Source organism: Lycium barbarum, chromosome 10 (assembly GCF_019175385.1).
Source record: "Lycium barbarum isolate Lr01 chromosome 10, ASM1917538v2, whole genome shotgun sequence".
Lineage (NCBI taxonomy): Eukaryota > Viridiplantae > Streptophyta > Magnoliopsida > Solanales > Solanaceae > Lycium > Lycium barbarum.
This window is the reverse complement of record NC_083346.1, coordinates 45,156,265-45,180,259: the sequence shown is the minus strand read 5'-3', so window position 1 is coordinate 45,180,259 and position 23,995 is coordinate 45,156,265.

The following is a 23,995-nucleotide window of genomic DNA, read 5'->3' as shown; positions in this document are numbered from 1 at the left end:
ACTCAGTACATTGTTCGTACTGACGTCCTTTCTTTTTGGACGCTGTGTTCATGCCCATAGGTAGGCAGGGAGGCGGCCCATATTCTTAGGAGCTACTCAGCATATTCACAGGAGCACTCCACTTCTCCGGAGGTGCCATTTGTTGATACATTGTTTTGTGTATATATTGGGGCATGACGGGGTCCTGTCCCGCCCTTATGTCTCAGTATTCTAGTAGAGGCTCGTAGATACGTGTGTGTGGGTAGTAGTTGTCTCATAGATACATCAGTGTATATTTTGTATATCATTTTTGCAGCAGCGAGGGCTTATGTATATATATGTGTTGCCTTGGGGATTGTGTATGTTCAGGTTGGGTATGATGATCAGCATAATGAGTGGTGCTCGGTAGTTAGCTCCGGGTACCCGTCATGGCCCCTAGTTGGGTCATGACAAAAGTGGTAGCAGAGCAGTTCCGTCCTAGGGTGTGTCTATGAGCCGTGTCCAGTAGAGTCTTGTTTATGGGTGTGAAGCGCGCCACACTTATAAACGAGAGGTTGCGGAGCATTTAGTAAAAATGAGACCATCTTTTTTCTTATTAGATCGTGCGATAGAGACACGTTATAAGATTTCCTTTTCTCTAATTGTGTGTTATGATTTCAGCGATGCCGTTAAAGAGAAAAGCCACAGCCGCCCAGAAGGGCAAGGCTACGCCAGAAAGGCAGATGGAAAGGGAGCTGCCAATGAATGTAGAAGAAGGTGAATCCCCTAATGAGGCTCCATCCAATATATCTCACACCCCACCTATTCTAGAAGAACAAGGAGGGGTCTCTACTCCGGCCCCTATGCCTCCAGTTCCTCTATCGGGTGCTTCGGGTCAATAGATGACCGAGGCCATTCAGTTATTGACTCAATTGGTTGCCGCTCAGGCTCAACGGCAAAGTGCGGGTCCCGGTGATAGAGCCACTAGTGCAAGAGCCCATGATTTCATGAGTTTAAATCCCATAGAAATTTTTTGGGTCGAAGCCGGATGAAGACCCGCAAGGTTTTATAGATGAAATTTTGAGGATGTTAAGAATCATCCATGCCTCCGATTCTGAATCTGTGGAGTTGGCATCTTATAGACTCCGGGATGTAGCGGTCCTTTGGTACAATAATTGGGTTTCTTCAAGAGGAGAAGATGCACCTCCCGCGGTTTGGCAAGAGTTCGTGAAAGCTTTTATTTGTCATTACTTACCACCCGAGGTCCGTCAGGCCAGAGCCGATAAATTCCTAAATCTTAAGCAAGGGAATATGAGTGTCTGGGAGTATCTCCTTCACTTTAATTCATTGGCTAGATATGCTTCGACTATGGTGGCAGACATGGGAGATAGAGTACATAGATTTGTGAGTGGCCTAGGGCCACATTTGTTCGAGGATTGTTTGACGGCTTCACTACAGGAGGGGATGGACATCTTCCGTATTCAGGCCCACGCCTAGAATTTGGAAGAGCAGCAACAACCGCAGTGAGGAGAGCGCGATATTGATAGAGGACAGAGCAAGAGGGACAGATTTGCCGGTGCTAGTAGTTAGTATAGAGGGGGTCAGCGACAACATTATTCTAGATATTCGTGCCAGTCCGCGACGAGTGCACCTCCTCAGTTTGTGGGTTGGAGATTTGATCGCCCCATTTATTTGTGTCCGGGTCAGAGTTCGAGAGTCTCAGGTCCTCAGTTTGGAGGTGATCCTAGCCAGAGGAGACCACCGGTGCCGCGATGTAGCCTGTGTGGTAGATTGCATTCCGGTCAGTGTCGCCAAGGTTCAGACGCTTGTTATGCCTGTGGTCAAGTTGGGCATATGATATGTGATTGTCCATCGATGGGTGGTAGAGTTGGGACTCAGCCCACAGGATCAGCAGCTGGTTCTTCCTTGTCTGTGTGCCCAGTAGGGCAGACTCCCCAGACTTTAGTAGGTTGCGGTAGGGGCAGAGGGGGAGCATCTAGTTCAGGTGGCACCCAACCCCGTATTTATGCTTTAGCCAGACGTCAGGATCTTGAGTCCCTCCTGATATGGTTACAGGTATACTATCCATATTCTCTCATGATGTTTATGCATTGATTTATTCGGGATCCACGTTGTCTTATATTACTCCTTATGTTGTTGGCCGCAATGGGGTGAAACCCGAGCCAATTAAACCTTTCGAGGTATCTACTCCGGTTGGTGATCCAGTAATAGCTAGACAAGTGTATAAAAATTGTGTGATTGTGGTATGTGATCGTCAGACTAAAGTTGATTTGGTTGAGCTGGAAATGTTAGATTTTGATGTGATTATGGGCATGAATTGGTTAGCCTCTTGTTATGCTAATGTTGATTGTAGAATGAAAATAGTTCGATTCCAATTCCCGGGAGAACCCATGCTTGAATGGAAAGGTAATACGACGTCTCCAAGAGGTAGGTTTATTTCCTACCTTAAGACAAGGAAGAATATAGCTAAAGGCTATATTTATCCTCTAGTTCGAGTTCATGACACCGAAGCAAAGCCGCTGACTTTTCAATCCGTCCCGGTAGTAAATGAATTTTCAGATGTATTTCCAGATGAACTTCCAGGCCTCCCATCGGAGTGGGAGATTGATTTTGCTATTGATGTGTTATCGAATACTAAACCAATCTTTATTCCTCCTTACATAATGGCTCCTGTAGAATTAAAAGAGTTAAAGGCACAACTGAAAGATTTGCTCGAGAAGGGATTCATTAGACCTAGTTCATCGCCATGGGGAGCACCTGTCTTGTTTGTGAGAAAGAAAGATGGCTCCCTATGAATGTGCATTGATTATAAACAGTTGAACAAGGTGACAATAAAGAAAAAATATCCACTCCCGAGAATCGATGATTTTTTTGATCAATTACAGGGTGCTAAGTGGTTTTCCAAAATTGATTTGAGATCGGGGTATCATCAAGTGAGAGTTAGAGAAGAAGATATTACCAAGACAACTTTCAGAACCAGATACGACCATTATGAATTTTGGGTAATGTCATTTGGGTTGACTAACGCTCCGGCGGTGTTTATGAATTTGATGAATAATGTATTTAGGCCTTTTATAGATCTGTTTGTGATTGTGTTCATCGATGATATTCTAGTATATTCTCGGACTGAAGCAGAGCATGCAGACCATTTGCGTATTGTCCTTAGGATTCTTCGGACTCGTGAATTGTATGCTACGTTTTCAAAATGTGAATTTTGGCTGAATTCTGTGACTTTTCTGGGCCATATTATCTTAGTTGATGGTATTCGTGTGGATGCTCAGAAAATTGAGGTTGTGAAGACTTGGACAAGGCCTACAATGCCTTCAGAGGTCCGTAGCTTCTTGGGCTTAGCAGGCTATTGTAGAAGATTTGTGGAGCCATTTTCTTTTATTTCTGCACCATTAACGAAGCTAACTCAGAAATCAGCAAAATTTTAGTTGACTGATGCTTGTGAACACAGTTTCCAGGAATGGAAGGACAAGTTAACTTCAGCCCCAGTCTTGACACTCCAGAAGGACCAGATGGTTATGTTTTTTATTGTGATGCCTCCGGTGTTGGGTTGGGTTGTGTGTGATGCAACACGACAGAGTTATTGCCTATGCTTCAAGGCAGTTGCGGAAGCATGAGAAGAATTACCCGACCCATGATCTTGAATTAGCTGCGGTTATTCATGCGCTAAAAATGTGGAAGCATTACTTGTATAGTGTACAGGTTGATATTTATACAGATCACAAGAGCCTTCAATATATCTTCAAACAGAAAGAGTTGAATCTTCGGCAGAGGCGGTGGTTAGAATTACTAAAAGATTATGATGTGAGTATTTTGTACCATCTCAGAAAGCTGAATGTAGTAGCTGATGCACTTAGCCGCAAATCAATGGGTAGTATTTGTGAGGTCCCTTCGGAGAAGAAAGAACTAATCCGTGAGTTTCGCCAGCTAGCTAGCCTTGGAGTTCGTCTAATTGATTTGGGCAATGCAGGGGTTGGTATTCATAATTCAGCCATTTCATATTTAGACATGAAAGTAATCCCCAGTTGGGTCACTATAGAGATGCATTTCCTGAGAAAGAGAAGTCCCCATTTGAAGTTTCTGCAGGTGGAGTTCTTAGGTACCGAGACAGGTTATGTGTTCCCGATGTTTCAGGACTACGTCATAGGATTCTAAAAGAAGTTCATCATTCTCGGTATTTCATTCACGCAGGAGCAACAAAGATGTATCACGATCTTAAGATAATATATTGGTGGGATGGAATAAAGGAGGACATAGCAGAATTTGTAGCTCAATGTCCCAATTGCCAACAAGTGAAAATTGAGCATCAAAAGCCAGGAGGATTGTTACAAGCTATGGAAATTCCAGCCTGGAAATGGGAAGTGATCAACATGGATTTCATTGTAGGTTTGCCTCATTCCCGGTGTAAGTATGACTCCATATGGGTGATTGTTGATAGACTCACGAAATCAACTCATTTTCTTCTAGTCAAGATCACGTATTCGACAGAAGATTATGCAAGGATGTATCTTAAGGAGATTGTGCGACTTCATGGTGTCCCGGTATCTATTATTACAGATAGGGGAGCACAATTTACTGCTAAATTCTAGAAGTCATTTCAAGATGGTTTGGGAACTCAAGTAAGACTCAGCACAACGTTCCATCCACAAACTGATGGGCAAGCCGAACGCACTATCCAAACCTTGGAGGACATGTTACGGGCATATACATTGGACTTCGGAGGAAATTAGGATGAACATTTTCCACTTATCGAATTTGCTTATAAGAATAGTTATCATTCCAGTATCCAGATGGCTTTGTATGAAACTCTATATGGAAGGAAGTGTAGATCGCCAATTGGGTGGTGTCACGACCCAGCTAGGGGCCGTGACGGGTACCCGGGGCTAGCCACCGAGCACCACTCGTTCTAATACTCATCTTACTCATTTAATGCCCTTTTATCAATTTTATACACGAATTGTAGGAAAATCATATTTTATATAGAAACATAAATACTTATATACATTTGCCTCTCGGCCATCAAAATAATATATACATAATAATAACATCTTGTGAGACCATCTGACCCACACTGCGTATCTACGAGCCTCTACTGACATACTAAACATATAGACGGAACAAGATTCCGTCGTGCCCAAAATATGCATATATACCAAAAGAAGAATCATAAGAACCTCCGGACAATGGAGTGCTCTCAATCAGCTGACAACTACTAAGGGTCTGGACCAAGCTCACCTCCCTGTCTACCTGTGGGCATGAACACAGTGTCCAAAGAAAACGGACGTCAGTACGAACATTGTACTGAGTATGAGAGGCATAAATAATAAAGAAAGACAGTGTTAATATAATGTGAACATCAATATGAAACATCTAAATCTGAATGACAATCATAAAAGAAGTAATGCATGCTGTCTTACTCATACTCATCATAATCTCATATATGCATAATATGCAAGCTGCCCGTCCATATCGGAACGGTGTGATAATCAATAACATTAGCCCGCGTCCAGGCCTCCCGCGTCCGGGGTACCATCTCATGCCGCCCACTAGTGGTGTCTGCCCATGCCAAAAGGTCATGGTGTATCCGTATAGCTGCCCGCCTTGGCGGAGACTGCCCGGCCAACTAGGCGCGGTGTAATATGATCATGACATGCTCATAAAAAAATACTTGCAATAATATGCTTATCATAGTACATGCATAAGACTCAAGATCAACTATACTCTGTCGGGGTGGCGTAAGGTCGTGATCCCCCGATTTCATTATGGAGCAATTATTGACGTTCTGCCTCACCTTGAAGGAATTAGTACATAAGGTGAGTGTAAGCAATAAATAGCATCATTATCAATATGGCATCATCATATCATATCTCTTATCTTATATAGACATTTAAGGACTCAGGCTTCTAGCTTTCCGGAAAATAGGAACTCATGAAGAGGAAAAGAACTTATGCTATAGGATTCATGCCATTCGAAAGAAAGGACTAGCCTTACATACCTTTGTCGTTTAGCTATGTTATCGTTCACTTGCTCTCCCCCAATGTCACATCGTTACCTAGTCAAGTCCCGTAGCAATCTTTATTCCATAATAACATCCAAACCTTATATTGTTGCTCGTTTATATTCTCCAAAATAACCTCTCCAAGATTAAAATTGCTGGAAAGTTTTGTGTTAAAAAAAATATCCAAGGTTGAAATATGAATTCTCAAAGTAAGGAATAATTCTCCAAAATGAATGTATTGATGCTCATTTTTCTTGCAAGTTTCGCTGCTGCCCGCATCCTCTCAAGATAATTCTCTTAATCCTTATGAAATATCAAAAGTGAACTCCTTTAAATAAAATGTGGGGCCCACCTAATTATTACGTTCATATGATGCTTTTTTTTAATCCAAGAGGCAGCGATCTTCCACGTACATGCATCTGCCTCATCATTACATTCATATGATACTTTTTAATCCAAGAGGCAGCCACCTTACACGTACATGCATATATACCAGTCATCTTTCTCATTTCATAATAATGCTCCACGTGGAAATATGAGCACTTAGTACTTGTCATATTTAAACCTTAATTAACTCCCTTAATCTTCTATTGTATTCCACATTTAACCAATTTTGCCCATAATTAATTTTTTGATCTCAATTCACTTAAATAGTAATAACCTTTAACATACTCCATATATCCATTACCGTGACCATGTGATACAACACTAGTCCATAGCCTCATTTGCCACTCATAAAATATTATTTTCAATCATCATCGTTACACTTTTTCATCTTAAATAATTTCGGGACGTCATTCATTGTATACACCGAGTTTTTAATTTTCATACTTGAATATGACCAAATTCTTTGGGATCGGGTAAATTTACTCATGTTGGATGGTTCAATTTCCTAATCCAAAAAAAAATATGAGGTATTATAGCTTAGATTGTATTTCATTCAAATAAATTTCGAACCTCAATTTCATTGTAAATGATAAAAGTTTTATAATTACCAACAATTACTTACTCATCTTTGATCCACTTAAGTGTAATGATTTCCATGGTGACAAGACCAAAAACGTGGAAGCATAGCATATATAGTAATCCATACGCATCCTTGCTGGCACATGAAATATTCTTAGCTTTTCAACGCAATGGTTTTCCTTTAATTATTTCAAATAATGAAAGTGTCAATGAAGACCATGTGGGATGGCCCACCATTTGTCACAAAAACATATCCATTTTTTTTCCTCACGTGACATTTCTAAAGAGCAATGCTCTTGTACCAATTCTTTCCTTAATCCTAAGTACATGTATAAGTATATCAACTTGCTGCTTTATGCCAACAACTTACATGAGATTTTTCCATATAATATTTATCCCACAATCTTAATTAATTTATGTCTTTTGCTATAATTCTTCGGGGCTCAGGTCCACTTACTTATATCGAGGGGTTCAAACCATATCCCGAAACTCAGCGTATTATATCGATGAAACTTATACTCTCCGTTCGCTTAACATCTAACCTTCACGGACGTGGTCTTAAATCCTTATGTACTCTATATAAACATGTCTATCTCATATGACCTCGAAGATAGTCCCGCTCTCCAATTGTACATTGACTAACTCACAGTGAAACTCGACGTACTAAAGTATGAGGTGTAACAGGTGGTTTGAAGTCAGAGAGACACAACTAATGGGCCAGAATTAATTCAACAAGCGGTGGAGAAGAGCAAGGTTATCCGAGATCGATTGTTGACAGCCCAAAGTCGCCAGAAATCTTATGCAGACAACCGTCGGCGAGACTTAGAATTCCAAGTTAATGATTGGGTATTCATGAAAGTATCACCGATGAAGGGCGTGATGAGATTTGGTAAGAAGAGAAAATTGAGTCCCCAGTATATTGGACCTTATAAGATTATCCGCAAAGTGGGCCAAGTGTCTTATGAGCTGGACTTACCTTCAGAACTTGAGCCAGTTCATCCAGTTTTCCATGTATCAATGCTCCATAAATGTGTCGGAGATCCTACTAAAATCGTGCCGGTAGATGATGTTCAAGTTACGGAAAAGTTGGCTTTTGAAGAGTTACCCATTTCCATACTAGATAGACAAGTACGGAAACTTAGAAATAAAGAGGTAGCCTCAGTTAAGGTCTTGTGGCAAAACAATAACCGAGAGGAAATGACTTGGGAAGTGGAAGAGAACATGAAGTCCAAGTACCCACACTTGTTTCCACCCCAGAAGAGATTCAAGATGAGGCGTCATTATTATAAGGTATGCAATGCTTTCTTTTTAATGCTTTTGGTCATGTGTGGCCATATTTTCTTGCCATTGTGTTGTAGCCCTGTGAGGCAAGGTTATTGTGGGTTGTTATGACAGGGTGGTAGTGACTTATTACAGGGGAAACTCTAGCGAAATTTTTGTAGAATTCCCGAGAACATAACATTCGAGGACGAATGTTTTAAAAGGGGGGAAGAGTGTTACACCTCGAAAAATTTCATGTCGTTGTGCGGTTGTCATATCCCGCATTTTTGCGCATTTGGAAAATTTGGAATAATCCTGCCTTGTAGGAAATAAGGCTATGTTTTTGTTTATTTAATATGTGTGTGATATTCATGAAAAATATTGATGCGGAAATACGGAGGAAGGCCAAGGGAAAAATTGAAATTTTGGAAATTAGTTCCGTGAATTACAAAATAAGATTCATAATAAATTGGGCTAAAAAAAATAATAGAAATGAGGCCCAAGTAGCTAGGGGTGGCCGGCCATATGGCCTTGGCCCAAGCCCATGTAATTAATCATGTGATAAATAAAATGAAGAAGGGTCATTATATGTTCATCCATAGAACATTCAAGACACAAAAAAATAAAACAAGTGAGAGCACCAAAGAGGCCCTTCGACCGAACCTAAAGAGAAAAAAAAAATAAAAAAATTCCAAGTCCTTCGTCTTAAATTTTTATACTTGTTCTTGCTTCTCCACCAACTACTACACGTTATTGTATGTCTTCACTTTAGAATTTTTATTAAGCACAAAATCAGTTTTCCTCCTTCAAAATTAAGCTGGCCGAACAGCCATGGATATATTTTCTTGTTCTTGAAAGTTAACTTTCAACAAATGACTTGAAAGATGTCATTTGCACTATGCCCTATTCTATATATATGTTTACCAAGGGTGTTACACGTACACCCTTCTTTGTGACTCACCTTTGCACTATGTTTTGTTAATTTTTCTGATTTTGATTTTTTTTTTATTCGGGTGGGGCCCACACGGGTTTCTTAGGCTTAATTAATAAAGTGATTAAATTTTAATCCCACTTAATAATCTAATCATAGTTAATTTACCCCTAATCTCCAATAATATTTTTGTACCAATAAAATTTTATAGGCGACTTGTGCCTTGGAACAAAATCGGAAGTTAAAAGCCTCTACCTCGTATCCTAAAATAGTCTTGTCTTTAACTTGTCGCGTTTAGCTTAAAATATCCCAATGTATAGAAATACGGGATATAACATCCTTCCCCCCTTTAGAACATTCGTCCTCGAATGTTAAATTAATCCCGTCGGGTTCTATAAGAGTCTTGGGAAGGGTTTTCCTTACCGTTAACATATAGATTGATCAGACAAGTTACACAATTAAGCAAGGGGGTTTAGGTTACCTGTAGATGTCGGAAACAAGTGAGGATATTTCTTCCTCATCTCCTCTTCAGCTTCCCAAGACATCTCCTCTCTGTTATTGTTCCGCCACAACACTTTAACCGAAGCCACGTCTTTGGTTCGCAACCTCCTGATCTGTTGATCAAGTAGAGCTATGGACTGCTCTTCGTAGGATAACTCTTCTGTTACCTGGATATCATCTGCTGGAAACACCCTGGAAGGATCGCCTATATACTTGCGAAGCATTGACACATGGAAGACCGGGTGTACTGCTTCCAAATCGGCTGGTAGGTCCAACGCGTAGGCAACTTGGCCTACCTTACGGATAACCTGATAAGGCCCAATGTATCTCGGTCTCAACTTCCCTTTCCTGCCGAATCTCATAACACCCTTCATGGGTGACACCTTCAAGAATACCCAGTCACCAACCTGAAATTCCAAGTGTCGACGTCGATTATCTGGATATGATTTCTGTCGACTCTGGGCTGCCAACAATCTCTCCTGAATAAGCTTCACCTTATCAACATCCTGCTAAATCATATCTGGGCCTATCAACTTAGTCTCACCCACATCAAACCAGCCTATAGGTGATCTGCACTTCCTGCCATATAATGCCTCGTATGGTGCCATCTGGATGCTAGAATGGTAGCTGTTATTATAAGCAAACTCAATAAGCGGCAAGTGATCATCCCAGCTACCTCTGAAATCAATAACACAGGCCCGTAACATATCTTGTAATGTCTGGATGGTACGCTCGGCCTGTCCATCAGTCTGAGGATGAAATGTTGTGCTGAGACTCACCTGTGTCCCCAATCCCTCCTGGAAGGATCTCCAGAAGTTAGCTGTAAATTGGGCTCCTCTATCAGAGATGATAGCTGTGGGAACTCTATGAAGTCTCACTATCTCCTTAAGATACAACCTGGCATAATCCTCAGCTGAATATGTAGTCCTGACTGGAAGGAAGTGGGCTGATTTCGTCAATCTATCAATGATGACCTAGACAGAATCATATTTCCGTGGAGTGCGAGGTAAACCAGTGACGAAGTCCGTATTGATTACCTCCCATTTCCAAGTCGGAATCTCCATCTCCTGCAATAGTCCCCCAGGCTTCTGGTGCTCGATCTTAACCTGCTGAAAATTCGGACACTGGGCAACAAACTCTGCTATGTCCTTTTTCATACCATCCCACCAATACAAACATCTAAGGTCACATCTTTGTTGATCCTGGATGAACAGAATAACGAGCATAGTGTGCCTCCCCCATAACCTGTTGCCGTAATCCTGCAACCTCAGGTACACATAATCTGCCTCTGTATCGTAGTACTCCGTCAGATGAAATCTTGAATGGGGTCTCGTCATTCTGAAGTGCTGTATCTCTGTAATGTACAAGAATAGGATCCTCATACTGACGTCTCTTCACCTCTTCTCTAATAGAGGACTCAGCAACACCTCGCACAAAAATGCTACCGTTATCAGAATCAGCCAAATGAACTCCCAAACTAGCTAGCTGACAAACCTCGTGGACTATCTCTTTCTGCCCTGGTGGCACATCTGCCAAACTACCTATAGATTTACGGCTGAGTGCGTCTGCTACAACATTGGCCTTTCCTAGGTGATATAGAATATCAACATCATAGTCTTTCAGCAACTCTAGCCGTCTCCTTTGCCGCAAATTCAGCTCCTTTTGCTTAAAGATATACTGGAGACTCTTATGATCTGTATAAATATCAACATGTACGCCATATAGATAATGTCTCCATATCTTCAAAGCATGAATCATCGCTGCTAACTCCAGATCGTGGGCAGGATAATTTCTTTCGTGCTTCCTGAGTTGTCGGGAGGCATAGGCTATAACTCTGCCATGCTGTATCAATACGCAACCTAACCCAACACCGGAAGCATCACAATAAATAACATAGCCATCTGGCCCCTCAGGAAGAGTTAGAACTGGAGCTGTAGTCAACTTGTTCTTCAATAATTGGAAGCTTCGTTCACAAGCATCGGTCCACTGGAACTTAGTTGCCTTCTGAGTTAGCCTTGTTAAAGGCACTGAAATCGAAGCAAACTTTTCCATAAATCTCCTGTAGTACCCTGCTAGCCCCAGAAAACTACGTACCTCAGTGGGTGTCGTAGGTCTAGGCCAAGTCTTTATGGCCTCAATCTTCTGCGAGTCTACCCGAATACCATCAGCTCCAACAATATGCCCCAGAAATGCTACTGAAGTCAACCAGAATTCACATTTAGGGAACTTAGCATATAATTTTTGATGCTGGAGTACCCTAAGTACCGTCCTCAAATGATCTACATGTTCCCCTTCTGATCGCGAATAGACTAGAATATCATCAATAAATACAATCACAAACAGATCAAGGAATGGCTTGAATACTCGGTTCATTAGATCCATGAACACTGCTGGAGCATTGGTCAGCCCAAAAGACATCACCCTAAACTCATTATGCCCGTACCGGGTCCTGAACGCAGTCTTTGGAATATCCGCCTCTCTTACCCGCACCTGGTGATAGCCTGACCGCAGGTTTATTTTCGAGAAACACTTAGCACCCTGCAACTGATCAAATAAATCATCAATCCTGGGGAGGGGATATCTGTTCTTTATTGTTACTTTGTTCAGATGTCTATAATCAATACACATCCGCAGCGACCCATCTTTCTTCCGTACGAATAGTACTGGTGCTCCCCAAGGTGATGTACTGGGCCTGATGAAGCCCTTCTCTAATAAATCTCTCAGTTGCTCCTTCAATGCTTTCAATTCTGCAGGTGCCATTATGTAAGGAGGAATAGATATGGGCTGAGTGTCTGGCAATACGTCTATAGTGAACTCTATCTCACGCTCAGGATGAAGACCTGGAAGTTCATCTGGAAATACATCTGGAAATTCATTAACTACCGGGACTGACTGAAGAGTCGGTACTTCTGCTTTTAAGTCATACACACGAACTAGATGATAAACATAACCCTTTCTAACCATCTTCCTTTCCTTGAGGTATGAAATAAACTTACCCCTCGGCGATGCCGTATTTCCCTTCCATTCTATAATTGTCTCCCCTAGGAACTGAAATCGAACTACTTTGCCTCTGTAATCAACGTTAGCATAACAACAAGCTAACCAATCCATCCCCATAATAACATCGAACTCAATCATATCTAGCTCTATCAAATCTGCCTTGGTACAACGATTATATATGACCACCGAACAATTTCTATACACTTGTTTTGCTATAACAGAATCCCCCACTGGTGTAGCTACCTCGAATAGTTCTATAAATTCAGATTTTATCCCAATTTTACTAGCAACAAAGGGATAAATATATGATAATGTGGAGCCTCGGTCTATCAATGCATATACATCTCGGGAGAAAATCGATAGTATACCTATTACCACATTTGGCGAGGCCTCCTGATCCTGTCTGCTAGCTAAAGCATATATGCGGTTCGAAGGACCGCTAGAACTGGAAACTCCACCACGGCCTCTGCCACGGCCTGCTGGTGTCGGAATACCTTGCCCCATAGGGCGCATAGCTACCGAAGAGGATGAACCAGCAACTGATCCAGTAGGCTGAGCTGCGCCACCTGCACCACCCCCAAATCGACACTCCCTCATAGTATGGCCCTGACGGCCGCAAGAGAAACAAGCACCAGTAATGCGACGGCATTCCCCCGGATGGCGCCTGCCACATCGAGGGCACTGAGGTATAGATGGCCTCGTCTAGCCTGAATTCCTGTGCATCTGGAAACCTGAGGTCATGGAGCTTTGAACAGCTCCTGAATACCCCATGCTACCAAACCTCCTATCAGTGAATCGTGGAGGTGCACTCCGTGCCGGCTGAGAAGGATATCTACTTTGCTGCTGTTGGGGCTGCCCACCTCGAAACTCACCCGAAGAATACCCAGCTGATCTAACTCTCTTATGCTGACCCCTGCCCTGCTCTCTATCAGATCGACGCTCTCTATGTCGGTCCTCAACTCCCTGTGCATATGCCTGCACTCGAGCGATGTCCATACCGGGCTGAGTAGCCATTGCCATACAGCTATCAATCAAGTAATGATCTAGCCCCATCACGTAACGATGCACCCTATCAGCCATGTCAGCTACAATTATGGGCGCGTACCTAGCCAGCGAATCAAATTCGAGACTATAATCTCGAACACTCCTGCCATTCTGTCTCAGGTGTAGAAATATGTCAACTCTGGCTCGCCTCATCTCCAGAGGCAGAAAATGGAGCAGAAAGGCCTCCACGAACTCATCCCATACTGCTGGAGGAGCATCCTCGCCTCTAGACAACTCCCAGGACTCATACCAATTAACCGCTACATCACGCAACCGATATGAAGCCAATTCAACCGACTCAGTCACGGAAGCTCTAATTATCCGCAACGTACGCAGCATCTGTCGAATAAAATCCTGTGGATCCTCTGCTGGCTTTGATCCATAGAACTCGGGGGGGTTACAAGTCAAGAAATCACGGACCCTCAAACTATCATGTCTGTCCGCATAATCACCTCCAAATCCGTGTCTGCGAGCCTGTCCCGACACTAACCTGGTCAATAACTGGACTGCATCTCTCATAGCCCTATCCTCCGCCCCTGACTGGGGAGCTGGAGGCTCGGGTGCTGGAACCTCATGAACTGGCGGTGGAGCCGTCCCCTGATCTGCAGCTGCTGCTGCCCTAGGCTCCTCTGGTAATGGTGGTGTAGCCGGAGCTCGCTGACTGGATTCTAATCTCAGGCGCAGATTAGGCATAAGCCCTAGTAATCCTCCGGGTCTGACTGGTCTCTCCAGCTACTGACTTGCCCTTTTGGGCTGCTGTCGCCTTCTTTGGAGGCATCACTGTAAACATAACAATCCGTTAGGGAGGAATTATCCTGATAATACGGCCCTATCGCACGATCTAGAATAAGAAGGAAAGATGACACCCTAAATGTCCTGTAGCTTCCTGTTTATAGATGTGGTGTATAACACATCGATAAACAAGACTCTACTAGACACGGTCTGTAGACACTCCGAGGATGAACCGCTCTGATACCACTTTTGTCACGACCCAACCCCGTAGGCCGTGACTAGTGCCCGAGTTGGACACTCACACACGCCTGTTATCTATAATCATCTACAGCTAGCGTAGCAAGAACTTATTTATATATATAAAGGCAAGACGTTATTCTAAAGTTGTCGTATATATGCATGTCAAAGCCACCTGTCTCCTGAGGAGTTACGACTTTCAACAGTTTATATCGCACATAAGCCGGCAAGGCTGTCATATATAGGGGAACGTCCTAGTAATATATAAGCCGACAAGGCTACCATTATACACAGCTCCCACAACAAATGTATATATATCTACGCAAGCCGACAAGGCTGCCACTACACATGGGTACGCCCCAAACATAAGTCATGTCCACACAACGAAACCGCAACTATATACAGACCCACACATATGTCTACAGACCTCTAAGAGTACCAACAGTATCATATGACGGGACAGGGCCCCACCGTACCCTGAAAAAACACATATATATACAACAAAGAGGATCTATACCACAAAGCTAGGCTCCGAAACAAAGGAGCACTTCAAAACAGCTGAATAGATATCCTAGGCTGGCGGATCTCCGAAACGAGCGTCTGTACCTGCGGGCAAGAAACGCAGCCCCCCAAAGAAAGGGGGTCAATACGGAATATGTACTGAGCATGTAAAGCATGAAATATAGCAAATAGGATTATACTGAGACAAGGAGTGTAGGACCCAGTGCGACAACCAGAAAACCGTAAGACTTACCTTTGAACATAAATCATATGTGTCAACATCATAACCATATCATTATAGGGTTTAGTAATCATGGATAAATAATCATTCTGTATATAACATATATAACGTGTCCCGGCCCTCTAGCGAGGGGCTCTGTAAGTAAAATCATCATATACATGTACATATAACGTGTCCCGACCCTCTAGTGAGGGACTCGGTGAATAATGATCATATGCCATCCTGGCCACCATCCCCATATCATCATATCATCATATCATTATATATATATATATATATATATATATATATATATATATATATATATATATATATATATATATATAACGTGTCCCGACCCTCTAGTGAGGGACTCGGTGAATAATGCAGTGAATATGCGCACGAAAACATGTCCTGGCCCGGGACTCAGTGAAGGATGTAACGGTAAGCACGAGCAGAGTAATAAGCAACCACATACATACAAATCATCTTTTGAGACTCAATGGATAAGTAAACTAATCAGCTCTCAAGTATCAGGATAATAATCATATTAAGTTCTTCCTAAATGTCATTGCAAACTATATCAAGGAACGTTTCAGGATTCATATACATGTATCAATTTAACAAGATCTAGCTTATGAAAGTCAAGTATACTTCTAATTATGCAATTCTTTAAGAGTAGGAATTTTTATACATCATTTATTAGTCGTTTATATAATAGACTCGAACCAATAACTCGACTATCCTAAAAGTTCTAGCATCAAGAACGAATAAAAATCGTAAGTCATGCTTGGAATTAGAGAGTAGAATTTCCCCAAGGCTTATATCACAACTTACTTACTTCTAGGACATGCCAAAAGAAAGAAGGGATAGGCTTTACATACCTTTAGCGTTTAGTCGTATTATAACTCGTACACGCTGCCCAATAGTACCTTATCCTATATTAAGATATCAAGAGCTACGATTAGGCTACGAGGGAATTCAATACGTATTTTAACGTTAATAATCCCTTTTAAAAAATTTGACGGCGTTTCGTTGTATTCAAACCAACTACTACCATTAAGCCAATATTGCTAGTCATGCATTCAAGTGTCAACCCAAGACTATTTAAACATGACGCGAGCGAACTTCGGACAGCCCGTACATTATTCAAAAACAGTCCGACCAACATACCATACCACTCGCAATTGTCCAATTCCAACCAAAACAACAACAACACGTTTAGCAACATTGTTTATATGATCGCAAGAAACTATATTAACAACATACTAACTTCTACAACAGCCCATAATGACTTCACTTCAATTTTTAACCTTCAATATCCTCATTCTTATTTTAGAACCCATGACAATAACAATCAACATTCAAAATAAATTAATCCATCCGCTTTTGTTTTTTACTTAAACAGTCCACAGTTTGGACTGTTTTCCAACTTCAACATGTACCATTTCTTTTACACCTTAACTCACATATTCATGATGCATACAATGCACTACAATGTCCATAACAACAAAAACTAAAGCATCAATTAAATCAGTCCACAAAATCTCCTAAACCAGCCCCTACACGACCTTAACATAATCCCACACAACTTCATGATTTTCGTTCATTAATGCACACTACCACACGTCCAAATCATTCTCAATACATATACAAGGAAATTAAACATTACATTCATATAAATCTGTCACACGGCTCACAACGAGTACCACATTAATTTGGATCATTTAACTCCATCATACGGTGATATTTGGAATGACCACAACAACCAAGACTTCAAGTAAATCAACCTACCAATCTCATTTAACACATTTCCCTCCGACACGACTTCCATATAAGCTTCGACAACAATAATTCAATACCAATGTGCACAACTTTTATACACTCAATTTACATTTATACATATTTACAATACATCCAAACCCATTCTAATTGTAAAAGAAATGATCAATTCTTACCTTGAATACTTGGCTCCAATTTATGTCTTAAATTTTTATACTTGTTCTTGCTTCTCCAACAACTACTACACGTTATTGTATGTCTTCACTTTAGAATTTTTATTAAGCAAAAAATCAGTTTTCCTCCTTCAAAATTAAGCTGGCCGAACAGCCATGGATATATTTTCTTGTTCTTGAAAGTTAACTTTCAACAAATGACTTGAAAGATGTCATTTGCACTATGCCCTATTGTATATATATGTTTACCAAGGGTGTTACACGTACACCCTTCTTTGTGACTCACCTTTGCACTATGTTTTGTTAATTTTTCTGATTTTGATTCTTTTTTTTTATTCGGGTGGGGCCCACACGGGTTTCTTAGGCTTAATTAATAAAGTGATTAAATTTAATCCCACTTAATAATCTAATTATAGTTAATTTACCCCTAATCTCCAATAATATTTTTATACCAATAAAATTTTATAGGCGACTTGTGCCTTGGAACAAAATCGGAAGTTAAAAGCCTCTACCTCGTATCCTAAAATAGTCTTGTCTTTAACTTGTCGCGTTTAGCTTAAAATATCCCAATGTATAAAAATACGGGATATAACAGCTACATTCTCAGAGACTACATAGCAGAGCTCCACTTCATTAAGAGCTATAGCTTTTGGGTACTTATTCTTTTGTGTACATAATTATGGGCATAGCAGGGTCCTGTCCCGCCTATATGTTATGACATACTCTCCTTAGAGGCTCGTAGATATGTGTATGTGGTTAGATGTGCTTGGCGTTATCGGCCTATATTTTCTATATCATTTTGTTAGCCTTGTCGGCTTAGGTACATTGATTTGGCATAGATGCCAATGATGATATAAAGGTATTGTTGTCCAATGAGACTAGTATGATTGATGAATAGAGATGTATGTTTAAATATGTGGCTCAACTAAATGTAAGGGTAAAGGTATGCCAAGGGGGTGCCCGGGTGGGCTAGCACCGCGTGCCCGTCGCGACCCCTAGTCGGGTCGTGACAGTTTTAAATCAGGACGAATCATAAGTGTAGTTGGCAAGGCTGCTGGATCAGGCTCGACGGGCTTTATCAGAAAGAAGAAGGAGGATGTGGAGAAAATTTCCTATACTCCTAGCCCCAAACCCAAAAGAAAGGAGGAATTCAAACCTCCGATGGAAATATACTCTTTACTACCCCCAAATACCTATATACCCGCTCCATACAACCCTGCGCCCATCTATTACGCGCAACCAACTTTCCAAACGCCACCACCTAACTACCAAGCTCTAAAATATACCTTTCAAACATCACTTCTGAATTAACAAGCTTCACAGCCAAATTACCAAACTCCCACACCTGCTTACAAACCTCCACAAAACAACCCACTTACAAATTACCAAAACCAACCACCACCAAATGCTTACAATGTACCATGTTAGAACTTTGAAAAGAAGACTACTCATGTATTTAACCCATTGATAGAGACCCCAACTTATCTATTCAAAAGATTAAGTGCTGTCGGGATGATCCAGACACTTCCCCCAAAGGTTGTTGATCCCCAAAGTTAATTTTATCGGGCGGACCAAATAAGTGCCTACCATTCAAATGGAGTAGGGCACAGTATTGAGGATTGTATCAATCTAAAGTACAAAATACAAGATATGATTGACAGAAATGAGATTGTTCTTCAGACTGCGCCAAATGTGAATACCAATCCTTTACCTAATCATGGCAACAACATGATTCACATGATCAAGAAAAAAGAGGTTTGGGTCGCAGGTAGGCCCGTCATCCAGGATTCCATGCAAGCACTCGAGTGAACGGTGGTGTTGCTCTCCATATAGGAACGCCCACAGTTTAAAGTGTTGATTACCGTGCCGGTTGTTGCGCACGTATCTCAAGTAGTGGCAGCACCTCCCAAAAAAGAATTTGTGGTGTGAGTAGCTGCAGCTCATGGGATGATGAGGTCGGGAAGATGTTATACTCTCGAAGACTTGGCCCAAGGGGTAGCTCAAAAAGAAGGGAATCCAAAAAGGGCTATTTCTGAGGGCGAAATAGAAGATTTTTGGTACCGAATGCAGCCGAAAGAATACTCCATTGTGGTTCATTTAAAGAAAACCCTGCTCCAGATATCTATACTAGCACTTTTGCTAAGTTCACCCCAGCACTGTTTAGCCTTAATGAAGGTGTTGGAAGAAGTCCACGTCCCTGCCGAGACAAGTAGGGAAAACCTAGAAAAAATGGTTGCCCATGTCATGGAGGAGCACCAACTCACCTTTACTGAGAAAGGCCTGCCCAAGGAAGTCATGAATCACAACAAGGCATTGCAAATCACTATTATATGCCACAACAAGGTAGTCGTTCGGGTTTTAGTTGACAATGGAGTTGGGCACACTATTTGCCCCAAATCCACTATGGTTCAGCTGGGTTATGACCTCGGGAAAGTTCATCAGAGCCATACTAACATGCGGGCATTTGACGGAGGCTGGTGTGATATCGCCGGCGAAGTCCTCAACATTCAAATAGGGCCGGCAGAATTCATTACTGAATTCCAAGACATGAAAATACCTGCAAACTACAACTTGCTGCTGGGAAGACGATGGATCCACATGGCGGGAGTTGTGCCATCTTCACTCCATCAGTCTCTTAAGTTTATGTGGGATGGCCACGAGGTAGTAATCCACGGAGAAGGTAGCATTCAAAACTACCCGAACAATTCAGTACCTGTCATTGAATCAGTGCCAAAAGGAATAGATGTCCACGTGATGGAACTAGTGGGAGCTGCCCACAAAATAGACTCCACCGCAGCACTCATGCCCGCAGTCTATAAAATGATTGCGTCAACTATGCTTCAGAACGGGTTTGAACCCGAGAAAGGTTTAGGAAAGACTTTACATGGCATTACACAACTAATTCCCATTCCCTAAGACAATTTCTGCTTCGGGTTGGGGTATGTCCCAACTGATGATGGGGTCTCAGTGGCTACCAAGAAGAATAATGGTGTTACAAAGCTCAGCAAGCCTATTCCTGATTTGTACCAGTCATTCCCAAACAAAATGCCTATGCTAAATGATGCAAACACAGAAGAAAGAATAGGGATGCTATTCCAAGAAGCAAATTGGTCAGTGGTACTGGAAGAATGCGTAGAAGCGCCCACCATCCGAGATATTGATCCGGGCAAGCAATTGTCCAACTGGACCTTTACCCCGCTTTTGGCTCTTCGGTAGAGAAATGATGAACTTATTTTAAAACGGTGAGAATTGGTCGAGGCTCGACTACTCACCGTTTTTGCATTTTATTTACCTCGTAATGTTTTTAAAAATGGAAATGGCTCAACGTTGACCCGAGCCAGGACCACAGTTTGTACTTGTATTACAATCGAATGAAGCCTCGAATTATGGGAAAATGAATTTGTATTCACTTTTAAATCTTCTAAATTACATGCATGTGTTTTATACTAACCTCACTTTGCCTTGATTTTACAGTAAAAAAAGTAATAGAGCATCCCTAAATGTCGTGACATGTTGCGAAACGAATGAGTCAAACGATATAGAGAGAGAGGAATATGATGAGGAAACGATGCTACCTGAGGGTCTCGTAGAAGAGGTAGAACAGTTGGAAAATGAGTAAAAGCCGAATATGGATGAAACATAAGCAATCAACCTAGGTGATGGAGAGAACATCAAAGAAACTAGGATAAGTGCACACCAAGAGGCACCTCAAAAAGAAGAACTGATAAGTCTACTGAAAGAATACATAGACATTTTTGCATGGTCATACGCTGACATGCCTGGCTTAAGCACTAGTGTAGTGTCCTACAAATTGCCTATCAATGCGGGTTTTACCCCCGCAAAACAGAAAATCTGGAAGTTCAAGCCGAACCTTAGCATCCGTATTAAGGACGAGGTGGAAAAACAAATCAAGTCCAGGGTAGTAGAAGTAAACTCGTATCCTACATAGTTGGCCAACATAGTGCCCGTGCCCAAAAAGGATGAAAAGATATGGATATGTGTGGACAACCGGGACCTCAACTAGCCAGTCCCAAAGGTAATTTCCAACTTCCAAACATTCACATACTCATAGGCAACTGTGCAAAGCATAAACTATAGTCGTTTATGGATTATTTTGCTGGGTATCACCAAATCCTAATGGACAAAGAGGATGCGAAAAAGACAGCTTCCATCACTCCACAGAGAGTGTATCATTAGAGGGTAGTGTCTTCAATCTCAAAAACACCGACACAACTTACATGAGAGCTATGACTACCATGTTCCACGACATGATCCACAGGGAAATTGAAGTATACATGGATGAAGTCCTCATTAAATTAAGATAGAGTTCGGAGATGTCATGACCTACCCCGCCATGACTGGCACCCATCTAAATCCTAGTGGGCGAACCAACATACAAGACACCTATCCATTCAATCCGGTTTTATATTAACCAAGCTAAACAATTATTACTCATTTAACATCAAAAGAAAAAAGTAAAGCATGCCATAAATGCTTAAATAAGTGCGGAAGTTCTAACTATTACAATCCCCAAAATCCAAAAGTCATCGTACAGGACTCTAAGCTAAAAACATATCTAAGAATCTGAAGTCTAACACATGGGAAGAAGCTCACCCTAAAATTTGTCAACAATTATCCTCCACGCTAGATGTGAGGATGAGCAACGATCTCTATATCACAATCCGCACTCAAAGAATACAGCAAGGTAGTATCAGTACAAACACTATGTATCAGTAGATATCATAGGCCGTCTAAGATTAGTATCATGCATATTTTGTAAAATCAATAGAATAAAACAGGCCAGTCAACAGACATGAATATCAATAAATCACAGCAAGTCAACCAAGGACAATCACAATCAAATCACCAAGATGTCAAACATCACAATCACGTAAGCCACAACGGAAATAAATTTACCACAATAACCTCACTCGCTGTACATACATACTAGCTGATGTCTTAGCTCAGTAGTCATGACCTGCAGGGGACCCATAGTGTCCATGTACCACTCGTTCCTGAATACTCTTTAGACCCGAGCACAAACCTCCACTCTGGAATGAACCTCGGTCGCAGGACATATCAAAGTACCTCTCGTTTTTGTAACGATCCTTGGACCACGAGCCCATAATCTAGGTCACATGAGTGCCTTTCCATGCCTCTTACAGAACAGTGTTTCTTACCTTCCCAATATCAACAATCAACTCATCATTTCATGTCATAATACACTTGAGAAGACTATATTAGCTTCTCATCACGGCACATCTACTGTAGATTCAATCACACAAGAATAATGGCACAGAGCCAACACAATCACTCAATCACATTCACGTAGGAAGTTAACCACACAATACCATGCATAAAAACTAGATATGCTTTCTCTTAAGGAGATCACAAAACATACAATCAACTAACCAAAGTCTAACTTAAGTAAACCGTAACCTACCTCAAAGTAGAGCTGGAACACGTAGGTTACTCTGCTACAGCCTTTCCTTTCCTCGAAGCCTCAATACGTTCACGGTCTAAAAATAGAAGGCTCAATGAGTCACATTTCTCAATTCACAAACACCAAAGCAAGAATACCCTTCCTTTCCCCCATTCTAAGGTTGGATGATTTTCTAGGTGACAAACAACCTATCAAGGCCCCTAGTATTCATTTACCATAATTTTACACAACATTCTATCAAATACTCATATTACAAACAGTGTTTTATGGCAAATACACCATTTTTATAGAACCCTAGGTCTCCAATCACTTAGTTTATGATTCTAAATGTTCAATTTATGATAAATAGCAACTAATCAATCTATTTAAATGATAAATAAGCAATAATAACCCTAACCCATCAAGTTTAGAAGGTTTATGGAAATTCTAGGGTTTCTACTTCACTTTCACCATTAAAGACCCATGAAGATGATTCCAATATTGAAGGGGGAAGGGATTGATAGAATGAAAAGAAATGGAACTTACCTCTCAAGGTTATCTTACCCAAGCTTGAAAATTCTCTTTAGGTGCTTGTTGGGAAGTGTGTTGGTGTATTATGAATGAAAATATGAGACTACGTCATTAAAACATGATTTCTGCCTCCCCGACGATCGCTGTGGCGGTCATTTTACCGCTGCAGCGGTCCCGCTATTGCGGCTAAGTCACTGCTATAGCGGACCCAATATAAATTTTCTCACCGCTATAGCGGTCAATACCCCGCTATAGCAGTATCGCCGTAGCGGGCAATCACCTGCCACAGCGGCCCCTGGAGAACGTGGCTGGCCGCTGGGAGCGGTCAGCCTACCGCTAAGCGGTACCGCCACAGCAGTACTCCTACCGCCACAGCGGCTCGTTTTGGGCAGTGAGCTCGATTTTGTCTAGTTTTTCCCCTATCACCCTACATTTCATCGAAGGCCTCAAAAACAAAACACAAAACATGCACACCTACAAAAATATGCCCTAAAAATCCACCCGCAGCCTCGGAATTCCCAACGGAGTCCTAATTTCCCATAACGATCAGAAGGGTCGTTACAAAAGCATACCACACATTTGAGAATATTCTTTGATAGAATCCAAAACTTTAATCTGAAATTGAACCCGACCAAATGCGCGTTTGGAGTACCCGCTGGAAAGTTACTTGGATTTGTAGTTACTTGCATTCATAGTCAGCTGAAGGGGC